The sequence below is a fragment of the Peromyscus eremicus genome, chromosome 4 (assembly GCF_949786415.1).
Source record: "Peromyscus eremicus chromosome 4, PerEre_H2_v1, whole genome shotgun sequence".
Lineage (NCBI taxonomy): Eukaryota > Metazoa > Chordata > Mammalia > Rodentia > Cricetidae > Peromyscus > Peromyscus eremicus.
The window spans coordinates 6,208,397-6,229,170 of NC_081419.1; the positions used below are offsets into that span (position 1 = coordinate 6,208,397).

Genomic DNA, 20,774 nt, shown 5'->3' on the forward strand with positions numbered 1-20,774 from the left:
TGAGGATCCCTTTTTCTCCAGGTCCCTTTCACCTAGGTCCCTTCTCCATTAAGGTCTCTCTCCACCTAGGCTCCTTTCCGTCAAGATCCTTCACTTAGGTCTCTTCTCCACCTAGAACCCTTCTCCATCAAAGCCTCTCTCCACCTAGGCCCCCTCTCCACCTAAGCCCCTTCTCCACCGCGTCCCCTCTCCAGCCGAGCGTCCTCTCCATTGAGGTCCCTCTCTTCCGCAGCCCCTCTCTGCACCGCGGCCCAGCCCGCTCCCCGCACCCTCCCTCCCGGGACAGGGGTGGCGCAGCAGGGGGCGCTGCGCGGGCCACCGTGCGGGCGGCGGGCGGGGGCGGGGGCGGCGCGGAGGCGGGGGCGGCGGCGGCGGCGACGGGGGGCGGGGAGCCGAGCGCGGGCGGGAGGCGGCGGCGAGCCACAGCGCCGAGGCTCCAGCGAGCGCCGAGGAGCGGGAGGAGGAGGCAGGAGCGCAGAGCGCCGAGCCCCGCGCCGCCGCCGCGCAATCCGCCGCCATCCGCCGCCCCCGCGCCCGGCCGCCGCCCGACCGCCATCGCCCGGGCCCGTCGCTCGCGGACGCAGACCAGGTGGGCCGGGGCCGGGGCCGGGACTGCGCTTTGTCTCCACTGCCGTGCGCTGCGGCGGGCGCGGGGCTGCGGCCTGCTCGGCGCTCGCCAGCTCGCCATTGTTGTGTCTCGGCGGCCAGGGCGGGAGGACGGCGGGCCGGGCGGGGCCGGGACCTGATCGCGGTCGGGATCGAGCCGGAGGGCTCTCCTGCGCCTGGGGACAGCGGCCTCGTAGGCCGGGGCGGGGGACGCGGGACCCCGAGGACGCCCGGAACCGCAGGCCGAGCGCCGCCCCGGCTCGGGTGGGTTCGGCTGCGGGAAGCGGGGTGGTGTTTTCACGGCACCCGGAGCCGTAGCTAAAAATGTTTAATAATAAACAGGATGTCGCTGCTCGGGGCCTGCCAGATTGGTGAATTTTTTTTTTTTCCTTCGCCTACCTTTTAAGAGAAATGCAGCCCTGTTGAGGTAGTGGGCCTCTCCAGAGAGGATCTGCCTGCACAAAAGTGGACGCTGCTTTCCTTTCTTCTTTGTAAATACGTGGGGAGACGAAGCCCACTGTTAGGCAAGAATAGGTGTCGTCCGTCCCCCCCCCCCCCCCAAGCAATGGTGAGCTTGAAGGAAGTGGGAGAAGGGGGGCGCCGATGCTCTCCGGAGTGTGTCGTTTGCTAAATGGCTGCCTGGGAGAAGCCTTCATAAAAGCCTGTCTTTTGCAGGATAGTTCAATTCACCTACGGCTTTCTTCCCTGGAAAGGTTAGCGTGTATTTTCAGTGTGTTGTCTGCATTATACATATCCTTTGGGCTTTCAGTTCGTCCGTTTGAAGGCTTGGCGTCTTTTCTTGGCAGTACAACTGCCAGGGGCTCGTATTGTAATGTCTGCACCGTCGTGGTGCAGGCTGGGACCTGAGGGGTACAGGCTGTAGAGTGGAATACCTGCTGCCTCCACCTCCAAACCCAAGGACTTCTCAGACCTCATTGGCAGAAAGGCATGACTTGGCATGCAGTGGGTGCTCCATGGTTACTCTGTGCTGTCAACCTAGGATAGAAGGTTGGCCACTTGTGGTGTCATCCATGCTGGAGCATGCCACAGGTGCTGACTTGAAGTGGCGACATTGGAGATGGGATTCAAAACATTGGGTATTGTAGGACTGCTGGGAGTTCCAGGCCAGCCTGGGCTACATCGTGAAAACCTAACAAAATACCCACATTATTAGGTACTGGGTCAGTGTGGGCTTCTGGGGGATGAGCATGGGAAGGCATGTGTGGACCTCAAGAACCTACTGGCTCCCCGGTGCAGGGGGCGTTCTAGAGGATAGCTGGGCTCCGGTGGGCCAGAACGGTACTGGAGTCCTGGCTTTGGAAGGTAACTGCCCTCCTTGGGGATGGGCAAGTAATTGGGAGCCTTCAGCTTGTTCAGGCAAGTGTGCCTTTGGAGCCCTGTTCAGGTACTCGAGTTACTTTACTCACGTCTCTGAGCCCCAGCTCTTGCATCTATAAAATGGGAGTAATTATGACTGCTCGTGTATCTCGTGGGAGCCTCAGGTAAGACTCAACAGCAGAGCGTTTCCATCCGTGGGAAGGTGGTAGACATGTATGTTCTTGCTGGTTCCTTAGTTTTGCTGGTCACTTTTAATTCCTTTTTTCCTCCTGTTGTGGCTTATGGCATTGTGACACACACACCCTCCGCCCCCGCCCCAAATGCTGTGACCAGCAAATGTTTGATATTCTCTTTATTACCCTCGTGCCTAAAAGCAGTGGGCTGACTTAGAAGACGCAGGGAGCCCAGCCAGATTCTGAGGCGGATGGGAGACCATGGAAGGGCCAAGGACAGTAAATGGGGGGGGACGGGGGACGACGGTGCAGACGTTACGGTGAGACATATTGGTCTCACTCTTGAGTGATAGCTGAGGCCTAGATTGCCTCTTGGACTAACCCTGAGTAACTTGTTGGTCCCCACTTGGATAAACAGTGACTTGCATCCGGAGGGGGTGGGGGGATCGTCTCACCTCCTTTGGCTTCATCATGTAGCTGAGTGTTCAGGAACTTCCAGGCCCTTTATTCTCCGGCTGGTTGGCTCCTCCGCCTCACCGCCCTTGTCCTAGCCTGCTGGTGGCCGGCGGGTTAGGGAAGACAAGTCTACTGTCCCTGCCCCCAAGATTTTACATTCCCTGGGCCGATTGTGTGGCACCCTGGTGGGGCCTGGAATGGGTGAGGGGAAATCCCCGGGCACTTATAGGCAAAAAAAAGCTTTGGAGAGTGGAGTTTCTGGAATGGCCGGTCAGAACTGGCTTCTGAGCCTTGGCTTTGCTGTGGGATTCTTGCTTGGCCTCTTAACCGTCCTCCATCCAGTTTGAACACACACACACACACACACACACACACACACGTCACTTTTTCTCTGAAAAATTATTTTATTATACTTTTAAGTTTCTTTTTTCTTAACTTACAAGAAGTACCAACTCACGTTGCTAACGGCTGTGGGTTGGTTACATTGCCCATTGTTCTACCCTTTAGGATTGATCATTTCAGTGTTGGTTTCTATTTCAAACCAGAATAGGCTGGAAGGAGCAGTGCGTGTATTTCAAAATTCCATAACCAGGCTCCTCTGCTGTCAAATGTTTGGATCATGTTACAGGCCGCAGGTATTAATAGGGCCTGTCCATAGCAGATCTTTAAACATTTTCCTCTTAGAAAAAGAAAGGAAGAAAATGGCCAGCAGACATCTGTTGGGTTTTATACTGTGAGCTTGTTATTTTTGCTTTTGAAATGAATATTGTGTGCAAAGGCAGGCCTTAGTAAGTCAAAGGCCATTTTTTTTTCCGAATCTAGTCAATTGTATTTATTGTGTGTGTGTCTCTGTTTGTGTTCCGTGGTACTCCAGTGGTGGTCCTAGGGCAACCTGTGGGAGTTGGTTCTCTCCTTCAATCATGTGGGTCCTCAGGTTCAAACGCAGGTTGTCAGGGTTGGTGCCAGTCACCCCTCCTGCCGAGCCGTGTCTCGGCCCTCCGTGTTTATTAGTGTTATTATTTGGGTTTGCATAGACTGGGGTGCATTTGGATGGGACCACACATGGCCTGTGGTGCTGAAGCCCTGGAAAGAGGGGTGGCTAGCTTTCGGAGCGGGGACATTGTTTACCATGAGCCTTTAGGTTTCACAGGGGCCCTTTGGCCTCCTCACCTGGGAGCTGGCAAACCTGGGCCTCAGTGGGGTGATGCCACTGTTTACACCAGCAGGCCCGTGGGAAATCTGTGTGCCAGGAGGACGTCTGCCTTGGTGACTGGAGTCAGGAGCCTCGCTAGAGCTTTGTTCTAACTGCACCTTTTTTTTTTTTTTTTTAAATCCTGGGGTACCTGAGAAACATGATTTCCAAAACTTCACCAGCGCTGTAGCGATGCTGGTGTGTGAAGCTTCTCATGCTGTAGGAGGTGCCTGGCCGTGCAGGGTGAAGTCCACCTCCAGGGCTATTGTCTGAAATGTTTGCCTCTGTCCCTCTCTGCAGCCAGCCTAGGTCCTTTATCCCTCCTTCCCAGACAGACCATTGGCTTCTTCCTCTCTGGTGCTGGGAGAAGCTGATTACATTTTCAGTCCTCTGGTCATGCGCCAGATACTCGTCCTCCTCACTTATTTCTCTGCCATTGTGCAGTGCCCTTTAAAATAATGTCTCCAAACCCCTGTGATTAAAGTGAAATGCCCGAAGAAAACCGTTAGAAAACACTGAAAATCAGGATTAGTAAGAAAATACAAATACACGCCACCTACTCTCCCCCCTGACTAGAGAGAACTAGCCTGAATGTGTTGGTATCTTTGCACCCAGAACATTCTACACACAGTGCAGTCGGCAGCTTGGTTCTTCCTCTGAATGTATTTCATTCATCTGCCGTGATTTATTTAATCTTGGCAATTTGTTAGACAATTTGGTTGTTACTCATCTCTCCCCCTCCCCCCAACAAGACATTGCTGTCTTGTTCTTATCTCTGGTTATCTCCTTGGTGGGATTTCTGAGGTCAAAGGGTGTGAGGCCCATTCTGGTTTTCTTCTGGAGTTTTCAGTCCTTCCGACCTTCCTCTTCTGTCTTTGAACCACCAGGTTCTGGGTGGCTCTACCCGGATCAGGGTCTTTTTTGTTTTTTAAGATTTACTTTTAGTATTTTTAATTATGTTTATCTATGTGGGTATGTGCACGGGACTGCAGTGCTCACAGAGTTCAGGGTGTTGGATGCCCTGGAGCTGGAATTACAGGTGATTGTTAGCAGCCTGATGCGGGTGCTAGGAGCCAGACTCGATCCTTTGCAAGAAAATAACTGATCTTAATGCTTCCCCATCTCTCCAGTCCCTGGCTCAGGAGCTCCATCACAGACTGGAGTGAGTGGAGACAAGGCGCTTGTCTCGAACCCCCAGTTGTTCTAGAGGTATGGCAGGAAGCCCCTCCCAAGAGAGCCTGGGGAACCCCTCACCCTGTCATTACTTTCTTTTTTGGTACGTTGTTCTGATTAAAGGTGTGAGCCACCACCCCAGGGGTGGGTGGGTGGGTGGGGTGGGGTGGGTAGTGGTTTCTTTATGAGTCTCTGTAGCACTCTGATGAGGAATATGCAATGTAGGCCAAACTTCAAACTCAAGGTGATCCAAGCTGGTCATGGTGGCGAATGCCTTTAATCCCAGCAAAGACGGGGATCTCTGTGAGTTCAAGGACAGCCAAGGCTACACAGAGAAACCCTGTCTTAAAAAATCCAAAAAACCAAACAAACAACAAAAACCCCAAACCTCACAGAGATTCACCTATTTCTGCCTCCTTGGGGCTGGTGATTAAAGATGTGGGCTACCATGCTTGGCTATGTAACCCAGATGGGCCTTGAGTTGGCAATCCTGCCTCCACTTCCTGAGTACCAAGATCACAGTGTGTGCTGCCATCTTGGTTCTGCTTTTCTTTATCACGCTTTTTACAATTTGTAAACAAAGTTCTAAAAATAATTTTTATTTTAATTTTTGTGTGTATGTGTGCAGTGTGTGCATAGATGCATGAATGTGTCCATGCTTGTGGAGGTTTGCGGTTGAGTTTGGCGTCTTCCTGGGTCACTCTTCACCATATGTATCAAGGTATGGTCTCTTGAACCCAGAACTCATTGATCTGGCTAGTCTAGCTAGCCAGCCTGCCTCCGTGATCCCCGATTTCTTCCTTCTGTGTGTACTGCATTGCAGGTGGGCCGTCATGCTCACCTGGCTTTTTTGGGGTGTTGGGTGTTTGAACTCTGGTTTTCTTTTTGGTCTTAAAGATTTATTTATTAATTATGTATACAGAAGAGGGTGTCAGATCTCACTACAGATGGTTGGGAGCCACCATGTGGGTGCTGGGAATTGAACTCAGGACCTCTGGAAGAACAGCCAGTGCTCTTAACCTCTGAGCCATCTCTCCAGCCCGAACTCTGGTTTTCATGTGTGTGCAGGGAGCACTTTAGACACAGAATCATCTCCCCAGCCCCTAAGCAATTTTTATTGTGCTAAAAATTCATGGTTTGCAAGTGTCCAGTTCAGTGGCTTGTCACAGGGCACACACTACCAACCATCTCTGGGTGGCATCATTGTCCTGAACTGAAAGGCCATGTATTAGACACTTCCTCTTCCTCCCAGCCTCAGGCAGCCGCCGGCCTGCTTTGGGTCTGAGTTTGACTGTTCTGGGCACCTTGTATCCACAGGATAACACAGTTCACCATTGTACTCCTGGCTTCCTTTTCTTAGCATGTTCCCAGGACTCATTCCATGTTGAAGTATGTTTCAGAGCTTCCTGAGGCTGAGACAGGAGGATCGAGAATCTCAGTGTAGTCTGGACTGCAGAGCCAGACCCTATCTTAAAAACAGACAGCGGCGTGGCCAGATGGCTCAGCAGGTAAAGGCGCATGCCACTAACAGTGCAAGCCTGATGACCTGGGTTCGAATCCCGGTAGAGCTAGGAGGAGAGACCCGAGCCTTGAGAGTTGTCCTCTGACCACCTCATACTAGAGGTGGCACTTCACCCTCTCCCCATCACACATGGCTCTTTTGCGTACATATGTACTACATTTTCTTCATCCATCCATCTGTAGTGCACAGCTAGTAAGCACAGCTGTTTTTAATCTGTGGAACTCGCCCCGCCCCGCCCCGCCCCGCCCCGCCCCGCCCCGCCGTGTGTGCTGTTGTTTACTGTGTACGTGTGCCCTAAGGGTCACCTGTAAGAAGGATGAACTAGAGAACTATGTAAGAGGGTCTCACGCCAGGCTAGCAGAGTCAGGTTCAAATCCGCCTGGGAAAGTTGGGGTGGTGTTCTGGAGTTTGGGCAGAATTGAAATAAGCACCCACTTGGAGGTAGTACGCCGAGGCCTAGGGTGTTAAAAATGGGTTTTACGTTGAGATCAGAAACTGCGCATCCCTGGAGAGTTCATGCTTTTCAGGGTACTGAGGCTCTTTGAATGTGGACATTCTGTAAGTGCTCAACCTCCCAGCATGCCTTGGGTCATGCCTTTGTAAAGATGATGGGATGGAGGAAGGGGACTGGCCAGGGCCCTTACCCAGGTCTCTTTGTGTTCCCCAGAGCTTTTTGGGCAGGTGGTGTTTACAGACAGTCCAGAGCTTAAAGAACAGCTCTTTTCCCACAAGGAAATACAGGCCTGTCTGGGAGGGACCGAGTCCCTCCTGCCTGGGTGACCTGTCTGGGACTAAATGGGCTCAGTGTTTAGATGTCGCTAGGGAGAGCAGGGGGTTGTTTTGAGACACAATATGACATTTTCTGGTGTTTGTTTCCCTGGTAAACTAATTACAAAAGTGCCTACGTATATATACAATACTGGTTTAAACAAGAGAAGGAAAAGGTGAGTGTGCAAAGAGAAGTGCAAGCATTTTTCTCCAGTCTCCCCAGCGATGAGCAGTTTACAGGTTGAGTGTTTGTCCTGCAGTTTATCTTGCATTGGTAAATGTAGAATTAATGGGCTTGGGGAAAGGCTGTTTTAGAAAACAAACTGGGGGGGGGCATGCTGGGATGCAGAGATGCAGCTGAGGGGCTGGGGTGCAGCTGGGGTGCAGCAGTGCAGCTCAGGGGCTGGGATGCAGCTGGGGTGCAGAGATGCAGTTCAGGGGTTGGGTGCAGCAGTGCAGCTCGGGCTGGGATGCAGCTGGGGTGCAGAGATGCAGCTGAGGGGCTGGGGTGCAGCAGTGCAGCTCAGGGGCTGGGATGCAGCTGGGGTGCAGAGATGCAGTTCAGGGGTTGGGTGCAGCAGTGCAGCTGATGGGCTGGGATGCAGCTGGGGTGCAGAGATGCAGCTGAGGGGCTGGGGTGCAGCTGGGGTGCAGAGATGCAGCTGAGGGGCTGGGATGCAGCTGGGGTGCAGAGATGCAGCTGAGGGGCTGGGGTGCAGAGATGCAGCTGATGGGCTGGGATGCAGCTGGGGTGCAGAGATGCAGCTGAGGGGCTGGGGTGCAGCTTAGCAGCAGAGCACACACAAGGTCCTAGGTTCTGGATCCAAGATTGTGAAAAACAAACAAATCAACAGTGGGATCACCTAGCTACATTAGAGCATGCGTTTTCAAATGTTGTACTGAGGGTTTCTCCTTATTGATAGAAACAAATATGACTTATTAATATTTTAGAAATAATGCTTATTAGGTTTTTAAAAATGAACAAATGTATAAAAAAAAACCCCAAAATAGCAGCTCAGTCATCTAAAAATAGCTCAATCCCATGGCCCAGATATTCCCAGTAGACTCATTTATTTTTTTAAAAAGAGGTCTCACTAGCTGGCCTGGGACTTGCTATGTAGACCAGGCTACCTTTAGCTCACAGAGGTCTGCCTGCCTCTACCCCAAGTGCTGAGATGAAAGGCTTGTGCCACCACACCTGTTAATACATATATTAAGCTGGGTGTGGTGGCTTATGCCTTTAATCCCAGCACCCAGCAGGCAAAAGAAAAAGTTTTTTTTTTTTTAACTTTACAAATGATAAAAAGTGTAAGAAGAAAAGCAGAACCAAGATGGTAGCACACACTATAATCTTAGTACTTGGGAAATGAAGGCAGGAGGATTGCCATTTGTCTTAGGGTTTCTATTGCTGCGGTGAGACACCATGACCAAAATACTTCAGCATTGCTGTCCGTCACTGAAGGAAGTCAGGACAGGAACTCAAACAGGGCAGGATCTCAAGGCAGGAGCTGATGCAGAGGCCATGGAGGGTGCTGCTTACTGGCTTGCTTCCCCTGGACTACTCAGCCCACCTCCTTATAGAACCCAGAACCACCTGCCCAGGGATGGCACCGCCCACCATGGACTGAGCCCTCCCCATCAATCACTAATTGAGAAAATGCCTTACAGCTGGATCTCAAGGAGGCATTTCCTCAGCTGAGGCTCCTTCCTCTGATGACTCTAGCTTGTGTCAAGTTGACACACAAAACCAGCCAGTAAACCATTCAAGGCCAACCTAGGTTTCATAGCCAAGTATGATGGTGCACACCTTTAACACCAGTACTGGGGAGGCAGAGGCATGTGTATCTCTGTAAGTTCCAGGCCAGCCATGACTACATGGTGAGATCCCGTCTCAAAAATTGTGTGTGTGTGTGTGTGTGTGTGTGTGTGTGTGTCTGTATGTATGTGTGTATGCACGCGCTCACACACGCGTATACATACATGAGAGAATGTGCCATGGCACATGTATGGAGGTCAGATGACAGCTTCCTCTTCAGAAGCGTGGTGTGTACTGAGTAGCCTGTAAGGGTATTGGCAGACTGCTACCTTGAGCAGCGTCCTGTTAAGAATCATAATTCACCCTCTGTGCAACTGTTTCGGTTTGTCTCCGGTAGAATTGAGGTAGTGGCTCTTAGTGCAAGAGTCTTCTTGGGTGGTAGGGTTAGAGGTTGTGATCTGCTGGTCTGTGTGCAGAATTGATTTGTGGATGTGGGTCTGTGGTGCAGGGAGGGTCGTGTTGTGAGCTGCTCTGGTCTGTCAGGTGAGGACCCGTGTGCTGCTGGGAGGAGGGTGTAGTGGGGCTAAAAAGATAGTTCTTGGTGTTGATGAGAACTTCTGGCGCTTGCTTACTGGAGCCTGGTGCATGCAGTCCACAGACTGCCTCTCTGGAGTTTTCTGTGGCCCTCTGGTGTTGAGCAGTCTTCAGTGGCACCTTTGGGTGCTGAGCCTCTTTAGAATCTCCTATAATGGCCTTGCACAGATTTCTCCAACTCTTTTAAATTTTTTATTATTAAAATTATTGCATATTTAGCTGAGTGGTGGTGCACACTTTTAAATCCCAGCACTCGGGAGGCAGAGGCAGGTGGATCTCTGAGTTCGAGGCCAGCCTGGTCTACAGAGTGTGTTCCAGGACAGCCAGGGCTACACAGAGAGACCCTGTCTGAAAAAAACAAACAAAATTACATATTTGTGTGTGTGCACATGCATGTGTGGAGGGTAGAGGACACCTCATGGGAGTTGGTTCTCTCCTACCACGTAGGCTCCACGGATTAACCTGGAGCTGTCAGGTTTGGCAGCAAGCGCCATTACCTGCCGAGCCCCCTGTGTTTTATTTTAGATTTTTGAGACAGGGTCATGTGTTGCTTGGGTTGGCCTTTAACTCACTAGGAAGCTGAGGATGCTCTTGGCTTTACCACACTGAAGCATAGAGTGGCTGAAGAGGCAGATCTGGTGAGGCCTGGCGCGGGATGTCAGGCATCTGGGAAGGGCAGCCTGGGCTGCGGTGCCCAGAGGAGGCCGTCTAGACTTGAGTGCTGTCATCTCTGTTGCTTCTGTGACTCAAACCTAGGAGTTTACGGGAAGAGAGGCATGACCCCCACCCCACCCCTGCCCTCTGTGGTGGGTGCAGGGTCTGCTTTGGGGTCCACTGCCTTCAAGTCCAGAAGCAGCAGCTTGAAGCTGGGGACCTGGGCCAGTTATTTGATCTTTTTGCTCTGACCTGCTCGCTTGTAGATTGCTGTAGCAGCAGCAGCGCCTTCCTAGAATGGAGGAGAGGATTTGGAAGGTCATGCTTAAGTGTTTATAAGGCACCGGGCACGAGCCAGGCAGGCTCTCAATAAACAGGAGAGCTATTAATGGTCTGAACTCGGCACTCAAGGAGGGCCCAGGGGTTTGGAGTAGGCAGGCTGCACACTTGGGACTCCTTTGTTTACTAGATGCTGAGGCTTCTAATTGTGCTAAACTCTGCTGCAGACCCAGATCCAACAGCCACACCCTTTCCTCCAGGGGCTCAGACCCTTGACCAAACCAACACTGGCTGGCCTTTCTGGGAAGCAGGTGCCCTGGGCTCTTTCTGCCACTCACATCTCCAAGAATTGTACGGGGCTCTTCCTGGAGTCTTTTCTGGAGAGAGAGTGAAGGATGGGTCAGGGCCCCGGGGCCTGGCTGGACGGAGCTCTGCAGCTAGCTGGCCACAGTTCTGAGTTGGTCTCCTCACATAGGACTTCTCTTCTTAGCCTTCTCACCCACCTGCAGTAGGACGGTGAATCCATGACCTCTTAGTTCTGGGAGACTCAGTTTCTTTTTTTTTTTTTTTTTTTTGGTTTTTTGAGACAGGGTTTCTCTGTGTAGCTTTGCGCCTTTCCTGGGACTCACTTGGTAGTCCAGGCTGGCCTCGAACTCACAGAGATCCGCCTGGCTCTGCCTCCCGAGTGCTGGGATTAAAGGCGTGCGCCACCACCGCCCGGCCGAGACTCAGTTTCTTTAGCTGCTGTGTGAGGAGCACACCCGCCTCATTGCACCACCGTCCCACTGCACTGGTGTGCAGATGGACACACTGGCTCAGGGTGGGGAACCAGGGCAGCCAGTGTAAGTTCTGCATTTTTGCTTCACTGAGGCCCCCAAAACAAGGCATCAGTGACCATCCAGGCTTGTTACAAAATCTAAACACTTGCATAACATGGGAAGTAGAAAATGAAAGTCCTTGCTTCCTCGCTGCTGCTCTTCCTTACATCCAGAGGAGTGCTGTCTTGAGAACTGTCCCCAACAAGGCTGTTGTAGCTACAACTCTGCGCCCGTGACACCGGCATGCTCCGGCCTGCCTTCGTACAAAAGACCTATCAGATGTGGCTCCCCCAGGAAGAGGCCGCTGTGTTTCTCTGCGCATCCTGGATGATTCATGGTGCTAGGCTGGCGAAGTTGACTGGGAACAAAGAATAGATTTAATTAGCTGATGAGTTCTGCTCTCCTGAGATTTCAGACTTCACCATTTGTTGCTGACATTCGAAGTCCAGGGAATGGGACAAGGTGGGCTGAGTCTCCAAGATGTAGACTGGTTAGGATAAGACTTTTTTGGTTTAGGCAGGTGTGATGGGGAGTTCTGTTTGTGGGATAAACGTCTATGTGTGAAAGATGTAATATTACCCCACCCCCCCATCCCCAGATACGGTTTCTCTCTGTAGCCCCGGCTGTCCTGGAACTCACTCTGTAGCCCAGGCTAGCCTTGAACTCACAGAGATTCGCCTGCCTCTGCCTCCCGAGTGCTGGGACTTAGTTTTCTTGATCTTTCTGACCTGGTGGCTATCCTGCCTTTTTTCTAAGGCATGAGAAGAAACAGTGGATGGGTTCCCTGTTAGAACCTTTCTGTGGGGATCAGTGAGACCAAGTCAGTCCTTTTCCCTCCCCACCTTCAGAATTTTACCTTTATTTTCCTTAAAGAGAAGGTAGACCTTGGGGCCGGTTCCTTGTAAACAATCCTCTGGAGAGAGCTGTGGCTCCGAGGGAGGGGGGAGAGGGCATTGCCGTCTTTCTTGGCTCTGAGGACAGCCACCTCCACAGCTCTTTGTGGGCTGCTCTGTGCAGTCAAGGTGTTCAGCTGGCCTAGTAGGTGGGGCCTCACTCAGGTTAGCCGGAGGCTCAGAGTGGCCTGTTGAGAAGGATCTTCTTAGGGGTTTTTTATTTTTTTAAATCTCACTGCGGAACCCTGGCTGGACTCAAACTCAAAGCATTCTCCTTGGGTCTGCCTCCCCAGTGCAGAGAGGACAGGTGTGTGCCTCCTCATCTGACCCCTGGGCTTCTCAGGGGTCCCATTGCCAGCTTCTGCCTCCTCCTTCACTGCAGCAGCCTGGGATGCAGAAAGAAAAGATGGATTTTGCTTTGTTTTGAGTGGTCTGTGCTTTGCATCATCCCTAGCACCCTTAGCACCATTCCCCACCCTCTCTAGCCTTTCAGTTCGCTAAAAAAATGTGGTGACACACGCCTTTAATCCCAGCAGAGGCAGAGACAGGCGGATCTCTGTGAGTTCGAGGTCAGCCTGGTGTACAGAGAGAATTCTAGGACAGCCAGGGCTACACAGAGAAACCTGTCTTGAAAAACCAAAATAAAAAAAAATGTGGTTCACAGAAATGTCAGGTAGTGAACAAGTACTGGTCCGAGTGTGTAAGGTGTGGCAGCTGATTACTTGCGTGCTGTCCAGGAGGCAGGTGGCTAGGCAGGTAGCGGTGTTTGCCTGCAGGCATCATATCAGGAGTAAGTTATGGTGGTGGATGGAGAGAGCCGATTCCCATAGGTTGTCCTCTGACCTGTCTGAGTGCATGCATGTGTGTGGGTACACACACACACACACACACACACACACACACACATAAAGCATAATAAAAATTATGTCTTGTGTAGCTTTGGAGCCTGTCCTGGAACTCACTCTGTAGCCCAGGCTGGCCTCGAACTCACAGAGATCTGCCTGTCTCTGCCTCCCGAGTGCTGGGATTAAAGGCGTGCACCACCACCACCGCCCGGCTGAGACAGGATCTTTTTTTTTTTTTTTTTTTTTTTTTAGACTTTAATACCAGTGGAGGAAATAGACTTGCTAGTAAAGGTGAGGAAAAAGCAGAGAGAGGGGATAGGAGAGAGAGGAGAAGAGAGGAGGAGGGGGGAGGAGAGAGGAGTGAGACAGGATCTTAGTGTGTATCCCTGGCTGTCCTGGAACTAGCTCTGTAGGCCAGGCTGGCCAGGAACTCAGAGATCTTCAGAGAACTCAGCCTCTGCCTCCTGAGTGCTGAGATTAAGGTGTATGCCACTACCCTAGTTGTTTGAAAAAAAAAAAAAAATTTAAAGCCATAAAAATTTTGTTGTTGCCTCTCAGGATTGAACATAGGTCCGACAGCCTGCAGTCTACTCCCGAGCCACATCCCAGTCCTGGCTTCCATTTTTATTTTATAGATGTAGAAAGTTACTAAATTACCTTACAACTGGAGTCCATTTCCTAACATCCTCTAGTTATCTGAGAAATAGAGGTCCAGGGCAGCAGGTAAAGGCTCTAACGCAAGTGAGCTTAGCAGAGGCTTGAGACAGACCATCTCCCTGGTCAGAGCAGCCTGGGGGTTGGTTTTTTGTTTTTTTTCGTTTTTTTTTACAATTTGTTTTCGTACACAGGGTTTCTCTATACAGCCCTGACTGTCCTGGAACTCGTTCTGTAGACCAGGCTGGCCTCGAACTGCCTGGCTGAGACTTTCTTTTCTTCTGTCTTTCCTTATTTATTTAGACAAGGTCTTACTGTGTAGCCCAGGCTGGCCTGGAACTAATAGCAATCCTGCTGCCTTGCTCTCCTTAGTGCTAGGATCATAGGCGTGGGCCGTCATACCTGGGGTCTCTTCGTTGCTTTAGGCTGTGACCGGAGATTTTGCTTGCTTTTCTGAGTTCGGGACTCAGGAGTCTGAGAGAGCTCCTTTCTGAACATGGGTGTGCTCTGCTTTGTGAATTGATGTTTTCCCCGCACCATTTTGAGTGGGCTCCATGCACCAAGCTGTGGAAATTTATGTGTATTTTTTCTCTTTGGTGTTTTGACTTCCATCTTTAAATTGTTACATTTGTGTGTGTGTGGATTGTCCCCACCTTTGCACAGTGGCTCCTTTTCACTAGTGTCTCCCCCATCCAACATGACATTTGTGGGTTTCATCCACGTAGCCTTGTGTCTATTTGTTCTCACTGCTGAGTAGCATTTGGCTCTGTGAGTACAGTGTCTGCCGCTGCAGCAGTGGTGGGCATCTGGCCTGTTTGTGTCTGGTTCCTCCAGGTCATGAGGCATCAGCAGTCTCGGGTCTTCGGGGGGGGGGGGGGTGTGTGTGTGTGTGTGCGTGTGTGTGTGTGTGTGTGTGTGTGTGTGTGTGTGTGTGTGCGCGCGCGCGAGCGCGCGCGCGTGCGCGCGCACGGTCAGTCACGGGCGGGTATGGCGGTGGTGCAGGTGCATTTCCAGCCATGGCTGGATTACTAGCACAGTGCAGGCAGTGCTGGGAGCCGTCACGGCCCCACATGCTTGCCAGCCCGTGGGCCCTTTAAGGGTGTAATTTCTGCCTAAACTGATCTCTAGATTCATGTAATTCCAGGGACAGTCCCAGCAGGCTTTGCCTTTCCTGTTGGCATTTGTTTGGAAGTAGACAAACCGATTTCTCAGAGTTCTTTGAAAATGCAAAAAGCCAAGAATAATCAGCATTCCTGAAGAACAGAGCTGAGGGACTCTCCCACCAGGTATGAAGATTTCAGAAAGTAACAGTAATGAAGGCGGTGACATACGGGCAGGGCAGAAGGGACAGGCGGGTGAGCGAATGGAAAGGCATGTCGGGAAACAGATGGCATGACTTCAGATTGTCCACTGTCTGCCCCTGAGTGCTGGTCATCTCCCGCTTCTGTAACACATACCTGTGGCAAGTTACTTAACAAGGAGAAAGGTTTACTTTGGCCCACAGGTGTTCAGCCTCCAGTCCCTGACCTTCTCCATGACCTGTGACCGAGCAGCACACGTTCCTAGGAGTGTGAGACACTCAACTCCTTACCACCCAGGGAGCAGAAAGAGAGGAGAGCTGGGCATGGTGGTGCACACACCTTCAGTCCCAGCACTGGGAAGGGGAAGGCAGAGGCAGGTGGAGTTTGAGGCTAGCCTAGTCTACGTAGTGAGTTCCAGGACAGCCAGGGCTGTGTAGAGAGCCTGTCTCAAAAGAAGGGTAGGCAGGGAAGACTGAGGCCCCACAGCCCTTTTTGGGCATGGCTCCTTTGACCTGAAGACCAGCTGCTAAGCCCTACTTAAGGTTCTGCCATCTCCCATGGTGCCATCTTGGACTAGAGGGTTGAGGTGGGGTCAAGGCTGTGACTTGTGCGACCTAGTGGCATTTGCAATCCAGTCTCCCACCTCGGAGCCTCCGTCCTGGTCGTGTTGGCGGGGCTCTGCCTGCAGCACGCTGCTGCCTTGTCAGCTGCACTGTGGCCGTCGTTCGGTCGGTCGGTCGGTCTGGAGCCTGTCTTTACTGTGGTTTTGAGCCCTTGTTTTCTAGATCCTGTGTGCATCATTTTCAGGAACCCAGACACCCAAAGGCAGCAGCTGTCTTAAACAGTGAGGTGCTTTTCACCTGAGAAAGGCGAAGCCCAGAAGCGGGCGGCTTTGGCCCTTGAGGGCTCTGTGTTTTTACTTGTCACTAAAAACTGGGGACTGAGTCAGCCATTGGTGGGCTGGACAGGAATGGCTTGGTGATGTTTGCTGTTTTGTTGATTAGAGGGCGGTCCTGGGCATTCAGAGTCTGGAAGGCGTTTTTTCCTTCCCATACATTTCCATACCGTCTGCTGACTGTCGGATCCTGGGTTTGTCTTAGGAACTTCACTGTTGCTGCAGCAGAAGCAACAGGATGAGTTTATCTCGGCTTCCAGTTCACGGAGAGTCTGTGGGGGTGAGGTAGTCATGGCCGCAGGGGTCTGAAGTCAACAGTGCATCCCAGCCAGGGCTCAGAAAATGATGTGGACGCATGGGATGATGCCCCCCTAATCAGACCCCCTCCAGAGGCTAGTTTCCATAATCGGAGACTCTCACTCATTGGTTCCTTGCATTCTAAGAGGGCCCTTCTGGGGTGGAGACAGACTCTAAGAAAACACGGCAGTTCTTACCTTTCCTCCAAATGTGCACCGTGCATTCCTTCTGTGTCCTTGATTAGTCTCTGAGTGAGTGTGTGTGGGGGGGGAGGGAAGAGAGGGAGAGAGAGGGAGAGAGAGGGAGAGAGTGAGTTTTCATTCTGCTGGAGCAGACTCCGGCTTTGCTGGGATGTGGGGAGAGGATCCAGGCCGTGGTAGCTCCTCCGGACTTCTCTTGTGTAGCTTCCTTCTCTTTGCTTAGCGCTCTGTCCAGCCCTTGTGTCCTCTGCCCTTCCTTAGCCTGTTTACCCAGTGGGGAATCTGGCTGACACACTTGCTTGGCCCTCTGCCTTCCAGAGGCAGCCACCACTTCCTGGCACCCCGGGGTGCTCCCTCCGAGTACTAGGCAGTCCCTCTGCAGGCCTCACCTGCTGCCAAAATGGCCCCTGAATTTCAGTTTCTTTATTCGTTTTCGTTTTGGAGGGTTCTAGAAGAGATGTGGCCCTTGAGCAGAACACCCCTGGATGTCTAGAGGGTAGTTTTCGGGGTCCAGCAGGATGGGACTAGTGGCCATTTTTTAGATGAGTGCACTTGTGTAGATGACACAGAAACTGGAGTGTTTTTGTGAAACAGTCTCCCCGATGCCTCTCCCGCACTTTGCCTCCCTTCACGGTTCTGGCTGTCTCCTGCAGCTGCGCGTTCTGAGTCCCAGAAGGAAGTCATTGGTCACAGCCTCCTTACAGTGCCTACACCGCCCCTCTAAGGAGAGCCCTAGGTGGCACAGCAGTTGAAGTCTTCTGTAGCACAGGCTCTGTTCTTTGGGGTGTTGGCATGTCACCTGGCCACTGACTCTGAAGTGGCCATCTGTCCCCATCTCCCTAGCTCCTTTTATCCCTGTTCTGGCAGAGAAGTTTTGCAGGGAGTGTGTCCCCTGCCAGAGGCCCACTTCACCTCGGGGAGGTGGGAGTTCCCAGAGCAGCCATGCTGTCCCTGGGGATGGGAGCACTCCTGGGCTCTGCCCTCCTGCGCTGGGTTAGGTCGAACTGAGGAGGCGGCGACTGGACGCTAGAACAGACTGGAGAAAGTTGCTTCCTGCCTGAGGCCCACAAACCAGGCTGCCCAAATTCCAGCTTGACTGTGGGTGACGTCATCCAAGAGAAGCTTTCGGTGTAAACAGTCACAGCTGGGCTGCTCAGGGACAGCTGCAGCTGGCCGGATGGCAGCCTGAGTTTCTCTGCTTGTCTGTCTCTAGTTTCTTTTTTAAATTTCCCATATACACACATGTACACACAAATAGCAAATCCGTTTAGAACTTGGGTACAATGCTTCGGGAGCTTTATGGATGATGGTTTTCTTTTTCTCCCAAAATTTTTATTTATTTATTTATTTTTTTATTTATTGAACTTTATTTTATGTGCATCTGTGTGAGGGTGTCAGATCTCCTGGAACTGGAGTTAGGACAGTTATGAGCTGCCATGTGGGTGCTGGGAATTGAACCTGGATCCTCTGGAAGAGCAGCCATTGATCTTAACTACTGAGTCATCATGTCTCCAGCCCTTATTTTGGTTTTTTGAGACAGTGTTTCCTCTGTGTAACAGCTCTGGCTGACCTGGAATGCTCTTTGTATACCAGACTGGCCTCGAACTCAGAGATCCACCTGCTTCTGCCTTCCAAGTGCTGGGATTAAAGGCATGTGCCGCCACTACCTGGCTGGGGATGGAACTTGGGGTCTTGTGTGTTCTAGACAAGCGCTCTGCCACATACCAACCCCCATTGAACTCTTGAAATGGGGACCCAAAGCATAGTAGAACAGAGTATTAACGGGAAGCCGGTCATTGACGCCATGGCAGGGTGTTCCTGAGAATCCCCGCGGTCTTGCCTGGAGGTGAGAGGAGGCTATGTGCCTGGGAACAGCTTCACGCTTTTAAGTCTTTGTGTCTGTGTTATGTATTTGTGTGGTGCATGCACATAACTGTGTGGGTACCTGTGCTGTGCACAGATTTAAAAAGCCAGAGGAGAATGTTTCATGTCTTTCTCTGTCACTCTGCCTTGGGGCCTTCAGTCAGGGTCTCATGGAACTGGAAGCGGCCGTTTTGGTTAGGTTGGCTTATTAGTGAGCTTCCTGGTGCTGGAATTACAGGCATGGACAGCCGCGCTTGGCTCTTTATGTGAGTGCTAGGGACATCCACACGCATGCTTGAAATTGTAAAGCTGTATCAAGTGTACGTTTCATTTGTTAGTCAAAAAAAGATGTGGAAAGAAAGCCAAGCAGAGGTGCTGAGCATTCGTGCTTTTTGTCCCTGTTTCCCTACTGTAGGCGCCTTGAAGCTGGGGCAGTGTGGTGGTGTTTAAAGGTCGTCACAGTGGACTGCTGATCTCAAGGGACTCCTCTGAGAATTACAGTCCCCCAGGCTTCTGAAGCCTCATCCAGGGGCTGACCCACAGGTCACCAGTGTACACCAGCGTGGGGACAGGTCCCTGGTGTTTGGAGGAGGGGGTAGCTAGAGCAAGTCTGCCCAGCACAGGCAGGAGCCCAAAGGTGGGCAGAAGTTGTCTTGGGGAAGCTGAGTCTGGAGAGAGGAGAGCTGCTGTGAGGTCCATAGGGTGGGTGCTAGCAGTCTAGATAGAAACCAGCCTCAGGGCATCTGCTGCGCATCTAGAATCCACCGAGAGTGAAGGAAGGGTCATGGGTGGTATTTATGCTCTGTGTAGCCCAAGGTTGGCCTGACACACTCTACAGCCTCCTGCTTCAGCCTGTGTGTGTGTGTGTGTGTGTGTGTGTGTGTGTGTGTGTGTGTGTGTGTGTGTGTGTTTGCTGTGCTCAGCATCCAGGCTTGTGCAGGCTGAGTGGGTCGTCTTATCACTCAGCTATCCGCCTGGCCCCTTTCATCCTTTATTTAATCCCTGAGGAATCTGGCCTTAAGTCACAGCTGGTGTGGGCTGGAGGCAGGTTGCAAACCCAATGTTTCAGAGATGTGACCGGGAGAAGTGTGAGGAAGTATGTTACAGTAAGGCAGATGGACTGATGGACTGGGATGGTGGACCGATGGACCGGGGTGGTGGGCTGATGGGAAGGTGGGTGAGCAGTGCTCAGCATGATCTAAGGACTAGGAATGAAGATCGATGTGTGGTCAGGCATTCGGAAAGGGCTTGTGAACTAAGTGCAGGAGATTTGGGCCTGGGAAGAGGCTTCCTTTCTTATTTTTGGTGCATCTTTGGGCTTGGAGTCCTCTTCTGGTATCCTAACATCTCCGTAGTAAACCCTGGCTCATTAGAACCCTCACATTCAGACCTGTTTCCTCAGGCTTCTTTTCTTTTCTTTTTTTTTTTTTTTGGTTTTTCGAGACAGGGTTTCTCTGTGTAACTTTATGCCTTTCCTAGAACTCACTCTGTAGACCAGGCTGGCCTCGAACTCACAGAGATCCTCCTGGCTCTGCCTCCCGAGTGCTGGGATTAAAGGCGTGCGCCACCACCGCCCGGCTGCCTCAGGCTTATTTTCAAGCAGACTTTTTTTTAGACAGGGTTTCTCTGTGTAGCCCTGGCTGTCCTGGAACTTGCTCTGTAGACCAGGCTGGCCTTGAACTCAGGGATCCACAAGCAGATTGTTCTTGGCAAGGTCTATCCATAGCCAAAAGACTTGATTGTGGTGTTTCAGGCCTAGGTTCAGCTGTCTAGATGGGCGTCTGACTCAGAACAGAGACATGTGGGCTCTGGAGCTTCCTAAGGAGATGGCTTGGAGTCAGTCACCAGCTTGGGGGACAAGTGCTTGTTTCTGCTGAGCCATCTTTCCTGCCCCCCACCCTGCTTTTCTTTTTCTTTTAAGATGTATTTAGATGTTAAAAATTTGCTTTTATATGTGTGTGAGTGTTTTGCCTGCATGTGTTGTATGTACACTATGTGTGTGCTTGGCGCCCACAGAATCTAGAGGCAGGTGTTAGGTCCCCTGGAACTGGAGTTACAGATGATTGTGAGCCACCAAGTGGGTGGGTCCTCTGCAAGAGCAGCCAACGCTCTTAACTGCTGAGCCATCTTTTCACCCCCATTTCTATTTATTCATTTATTTGGTTTTTCAAGACAGGGTTCCTCTGTAGCCCTGCCTGTCCTAGAACTAGCTCTGTAGACCAGGCTGGCCTCGAGCTCACTGACATCTGCCTCCAGAGTGCTTCGATTAAAGGGGTGCACCACCACGACCCGTCTCTCTATTAGGGTCTCTGTGAGGGTTTGCACATGAGCCCAGGTGCCTGGAGAGGCCCGAAGAAGATTAGATCCCCTAGAACTGGAGTTACAGTTGGTTGTGATGCATGGCGTTTACCCACCAACCCCACAGTTCCCCAGAGTTTTCTTGAGTGCGAGCAGCAGGAAATATTAGCTAGAAGGATTTAGATTGTGGAGATAAACA

The 20,774-nt window shown here is 51.7% G+C and overlaps 1 protein-coding gene across 1 annotated transcript in view; it reads left to right on the forward strand.

Moving 5' to 3' along the window:
• The first annotated feature begins 499 nt into the window (after positions 1 to 499).
• Positions 500 to 20,774, forward strand: part of Prrc2b (proline rich coiled-coil 2B) — a 94,151-nt gene continuing 73,876 nt past the window's right edge. The window contains exon 1 of the mRNA XM_059260044.1: positions 500 to 589. The gene's annotated coding sequence lies outside the window, so the exon portion shown is untranslated. The remainder of the gene's footprint in view (positions 590 to 20,774) is intronic.